The sequence below is a fragment of the Antrostomus carolinensis genome, unplaced genomic scaffold (genome assembly GCF_000700745.2).
Source record: "Antrostomus carolinensis isolate BGI_N321 unplaced genomic scaffold, ASM70074v2 scaffold43361, whole genome shotgun sequence".
In the NCBI taxonomy this organism is placed as follows: domain Eukaryota; kingdom Metazoa; phylum Chordata; class Aves; order Caprimulgiformes; family Caprimulgidae; genus Antrostomus; species Antrostomus carolinensis.
The window spans coordinates 11047-17270 of NW_010294271.1; positions in this window are offsets into that span (position 1 = coordinate 11047).

The window sequence follows — 6224 nt, forward strand, 5'->3', positions numbered from 1 at the left end:
TAAAAAGATGAGCGTAAAGGTTTCCAGTGATATAAACAACATTCAGCATTTTAACTGCAACAGAATATATATCATACATTGTGTATTTGCAGTAGCTTAAAACAGTCATTTAATTATACTAACATTTCTGTGTTATGACTTGCTCTTAAACAGTAAGTTACATTTCTATTGGGGCCTATTCCTGTTTTCCATTTTTTCCCTGTTTACACATGTCTCAAATAGATTGTTCTATATCTGTTATTTTGTTCACAGAATAAGCATTTGCACTTCTCTGTCCAAGGTTTTAATGGAGTTTAACTGCTCTAAAATCCTTCCATATCTTGGTATACAGCCTAGTTTTCATTGTCTTTATGCTACACTTAGGAATTGACTTCTCTGACTCTGAAAGTGGCCCTGTTGCTTAATTCCCCCATGAATTACCTCTGAATCTGAAAAATAATGTTCCAGTGTTCTTGGTACTACTGAAGCTGCAAGGAATTTTTCTGCTCTCCATTACTGGGGCCAGAATGTCATCACTACTGTGTCTTAGGAAGGTTACAGGTGCTTTTAAAAGAAGTGTTCATCTGGGAGCTTGGCCAAATCAAAGCAAGACAGGCTTCCTCCCCAGTGATGCTTCTGAACTGGCAAGTACTGGATGCTGCAACCATGCACGAAGCTTGAGAGGGGTGTTAAAGTTTATATTTAAAATAAGTAGAGGATTGTAAGTGCGCATCTCGCATGAACCACTGGTGTGCAGTGCAGTGCTGCTTCTTGCAGCTGGGAATGTGGGAAGACCAGGGGTGCTCAGCAGTTAACAGAGTGAAGACAGCAGACATTGGTTTACCTAGGAGAGAGTCAAAGACAATGAGAAAGAGGATTAAGGGGTTCCCATCTGTTGGGGTTTTTTTTGTTTTGTTTTTTTTGGCAGCTACACTGACACCACTGTGCTGGGACTACAGTTGCCCTGTTGTTCATGGTAAGCTGTACCTTTTCTTACCAGACATACAGTACCGAGTTGTGAAGTTGCAACAGCACTTTAATAGATACAATGTTGAAGTTGCAACAGCACTTTAATAGAGATATACTGTTGAAGTGTTAATGGTATTTGCATTTTCCTCTTGAACGGATATAATTTGTGACCTTGGAAAGTTGAAGCATTCTTGCCTTCTAAAGCACTTCTGTATTATTTCTGTACTCTGCTACAGATCTGCTAACCTTTCTAGACTGTGGTTCATCCTTTGTAATAATATATTTGTGGAATAATATCAAGATGTTCCTTTTAGCTTTGTTAATGACAAGAAGTCCTGTCTTAGTTTGCATTTCTGGAGAGCTGGAGGGAGGGGACCACGATCCCTTCCAAATCACAACATGAGGTAAAGGTAGTGAGCACTGTCAGGGAGAGAAGTAGACTCCAGCAGCTGCACTACACTCTTCTTCCTCATTTTTTTCCTCTTTGTATGTTACTGCAGTGGTCAGGGAATAGTAGGGAAGTAAATGTCTCCTTTATATAAAAGCAGAAATAATTGGGAGAATGTGGAAGTTCTTGTTGCAGAAGTTGTTCTGTCGCCTGTAATAACCGGGTTTGCAACTAGCCTGAGCTGCACACAGCCACCAAACTCTGTATTATCTCAACGACAGGCATTTTAGAAAGCTGATCTGATACCCTTTTCTGGGGGAGAAAACTTAAAAAAAAAAAAAATTTGCAAGTGTTCTCACCTGAAAAGTTGCTGTGATCACATGTAACCACACAGGACTCGAGATTAAAACTTAGTTTTAAACAAAAAGCATTTTTGTTCTTCACTGGATTCAAAGTCTGCTGTGCCAGAGAGTTTCGTGGAATGATTGTTACCTGAAAAAATGACAAAAAATAAGAATGTTCCAAAATCAAATGCTTCTTTGAAGAGATATATAGTAATTCAATGCATTATCTCTCTTAACCAGCACTACCTTAAGTTGAATAATGATGCACTGAACGCAGACATAAAATGTGGTGGGCCACCTTAAATTCTAGAGATGTTTATGAAATTTCTAGCTAGGGATTATTCTCTTATCAACTTTGCTCATTCCAGTTCCCTTAAATCTGTTTTGGAGTGGTGCTTATTGGCAGAACAAATTATAATGTCATTATGATCAAAAAAGATTAGTGGCATTTTAGAAGGAAAAAAAACCCAAAACACCCAACTCCCTATCAGATTAATTTTTCATAATTTTTATTGTGAACAAATTGCATTGAGTGTCTCCTGCTATTACATGTTCTCTACAAGACTAATACGTCTTACTCAAACCTTTGGCATTACATTTTAAACTATAATACCCTCTAGACATCCTGCAAAATATACAGTTTTCATTATTTCTAGTTATTTTGACACACTTAATAGAGGAGGCACCAGAGTCTCTCTAGCAGCTGAAGTTTGAAGCCTTGGTAATATGCCCAGTCTCCTGACCTTATTTTCTAATCAATTATATTTTCAAAAGTTAATTCGAGTCTTCAAATAAGACTGTGTAGTTTAAAGCAATAAAATGTTTTCTAAAGTAAAAATATCTGTATCTCAGATCTTACTAAAAGGTGATCTGAGAGTAAGATAAAATTTGACTAATTAAAAATAATACAAATATGGTAGTGGACTTTGAAATCCCAGAGAGTTAAGTGACAGCATTCTTAGAAAAGCAATAGGATGAGAAGCAGTTCCAGCTACAGAGCATATTACTGAAATAAAATACTCTAGTCCAAAGTGGTTGAAGTTATGCATAAATTATGGGGTTGTAAAATCAAGTCTACAGCTCCTCTAATAACTTAATATTTTTTTCTGCAATTAAAATTGTGGCTAGAAAGCTTAAGGAGATGGATAATTACTAGGAATTAACAGTCTGATCATGTGAGATGCTGAGGTCTCTCTGTTCCTGAAGGAATAAATGAGAACTGTGGTTGCTTACCATTTTGCAGGTCTCAATCCTTTAACACTGAAGACGAACTGATGATCCAGATATGATACATTAAATGGCTGCTGTGGTACCATTTGCAGAAACAGTATACATCATCAAGGTATCGTCTTAATGAGCAAAACATATTTCCTTTAGTAAACAGAAGGAAAAGATACTTATCCGTGTTACTTGGAAAAATAATCTTTACATGTAGTGCTCTACTGACAAGCATATCGAATCTGATTGGGTATATGGTCCTTTTTATTTGACCAACTGAACATGTATTTGCAGCACGTGATATGGCAATTATTGAGCAAAGTACATTATGTGCTTTAGATCTTCCAATATAGTTTTTACTTTGAATTTTACAATTTGTTTCAAGAATTTTGGCCAATAATAATAATTAAAAAATTGTGGCCTCTTGTCAGACGCTTTGGCTGTCATGTCTCTGCACGGGTGCTGCATTTACACTTCTTTCCATCTGGGATGACCTGGAGAGAAATTGCTCTTTTATCAAGAACAGACATGTATTTCCAAAGCTCTGTGGATAAAGGCTATGGAAAGTTGCTTTCTTCTCTATCCCAAAGCTTCTGATTGCTGTTAACTGAGCTATAAGGATTATATAGTTTAGGCTAATTCCTAACTATATTAGGCAAAGAATTAGAAGATTTACCTTACCGTGCTTATGTTACCATTATAGTTTTAAACACTAGGGGAGAAATTACATGGGAAACATTTCAGAGGTCATGGGCAAAGGAATACTGTGCTCAACATGAGAGACATCAGGAAGTTTTAACTTAAAAGGTACGTGAAATCTTACAACTGAAAAGAAATGAGAAAAAGGGATCAACTTCAAGAAGAAAAATTATGTAACCAAAGGATTGAGTTTCTAATGAAACACTGTTAACGAGACGGGGCATAAAAAGTAGTAGACAGATTAAAGGATAAGAAAGAAATGATGAAGTAAATGGATAAAGGTAAGGGGCAGCTAAGAGGGATTATTATGAAGAATCGATTGAGAGAGACACAAAAACCTCAAGCGAGAAGACAGCATGAAAACTTTGGATTAACGTCTGAGAATTTTATTTTGAAGGTAGTTAAAATACTACTGGTAAAGTTTATATCGATTAATTGCATTTTAAAAGGGATTTGTATAAAGAATCCAATTAGGTCAAAATAACCAGATCTCATATCTTATTAAGCAAATCACTCAACTGAAGGAGAAACTAAATAGCTTTACAGAACCAGCACAATGGTGACAATTTAAGAATTTCAGATTCATTTTCCACATTTTGTTCCTTGCAGTTCTACCTGATAAAATAATTTGTAAAAATTGGAGTGCATACTTCACAGCTGAAACCCAGCTCTGTAGCATCTTCAAGTGAAGGCTTCTTGTTCCATTTGAACAAGGTGAGAACATCAATGGATCTGTGATCGCTTAAAAGAATTACAGTTTCTTGTTGCTGGTTTTTGTTTTTGGGGTTTTTTTTTTATGTATTCACATGATTGTCTTCATGTTTCCTGATTATTATTATTAATTATTTGTACTGCCACAGTACCTAAAGCCTAGGTGTTTGTCCACAACCTGATTTTGGTAGGTCGTATACAAACATGATACAAAATGATCTAATTGTCTCAGAGATGCTGTTCTTGAGCAGCTGCAGCAATTCATTATGTTGCAGCCTCCCGCTTAGGCTGCTTTGTTAGAGCCATTTCATGATTATCCCATTTCAATTCATTGCAACAGAACGTATGAGGGGGTTTTGCTGCCGTATTAGTGCAAACCCAGTGTTCAGTTCACTTCCCCGGTAGTATAAATGGGTCTTTATGCTCAAGTGCAGCTTCACGCTCCAGATAATCATCTAACCAACCGTTCCCCAAAGGAGCGAGTAGTTTTGCTGCCCTCTTCACCCCCGAGCAGCTATTCCCCCTTCCTTTCTGCCAACAGCAGTATCTGTGTAAGCGCTGTCACTTAAATTAGAGGTGGCTCACAGAACTGAACTGGCAGAAAACGAGCAGCTTCCTGCAGCACCAAACCAGTGCCAGTGCTGCTGCCGGGAAGTGAATGGGTCTTCTCCCACGTGCCTCCTAGAGGCTTCCAATGCCTCCCAAACCGTCATCCCACAATGCTGGAGCACAAAATCTCAAGTAACTTTCTCAGCTAGAGGGTTAATGCTAACTGTGCAGACTGAGGGACAAGCAAATTTTAGGTTTGTGATTCCAAACATGTGGCCATTATTATTCTAACTGCCCCAGTTGTAAAATCTACCGCATGACAACACAGTTCAGATGTTAAAGTTGTCATCTTGAGAAAGCAATTCCATGGGGGTTGGACTAGATGACCTTTAAAGGTCCCTTCCAACACCAAGCCATCCTATGATTCTGGCCTTAACTGGTCCCACTGTAGTAAATACTAAAGCAGGTGTCCAGCCTATGTAAGACTTTTTGCATTAGCTGCCCTGTTGTAAGACTAGCGCATGTTAGGGTGCTGTGGGAGGAGGTGTGTTAGGGTGCTGTGGGAGGAGGTGTGTTAGGGTGCTGTGGAAGGAGGTGTGTTAGGGTGCTGTGGGAGGGTGTGTTAGGATGCTGTGGGAGGAGGTGTGTTAGGATGCTGTGGGAGGAGGTGTGTTAGGATGCTGTGGGAGGGTGTGTTAGGATGCTGTGGGAGGGTGTGTTAGGGTGCTGTGGGAGGAGGTGTGTTAGGATGCTGTGGGAGGAGGTGTGTTAGGGTGCTGTGGGAGGAGGTGTGTTAGGATGCTGTGGGAGGAGGTGTGTTAGGGTGCTGTGGAAGGAGGTGTGTTTGAGGCTTTTCCAAGCCAGGACGTTAAAACTGAAAATTACAACTGATAAATCAAAATGCATTCAACCAGATGATTAAACTGGGAAAAGGAAGAGCAAAACACTTTGCTCAGGAAATCAGCATAGTTGCTTGCAACACTATTAAAATATGGCTAAGGTGACATTTTGTGTCAGTTCAGACTGCGGTGGGTTGTGACCTGCTGTGCCGCATGACCCCTGTCTGCCCAAATAATCTCGCACGAAGCCTCAAATTACAGACCAGCTCATCAGCTCAAACTACAGATTTATTTTTTTTCTAGACAGGGTTAAAACGGTTGCCGTGATAGTTTATGACTGGGAATTATCGCCGCTGTAGCTACAGATGTACACACAAGGACAGTGACAATTACAAAATGGATACGGCCGCGGAAAAGCTTTGTCCGGCGTTCTCAGGTAGAGCAGGCTGGTTACTGACAGCGACAGGAGCTGCCAGCTTTGCCGCTGACAAAAGAGAGGTTGTTATCGCGATGTTGGGGGGTGCGGGG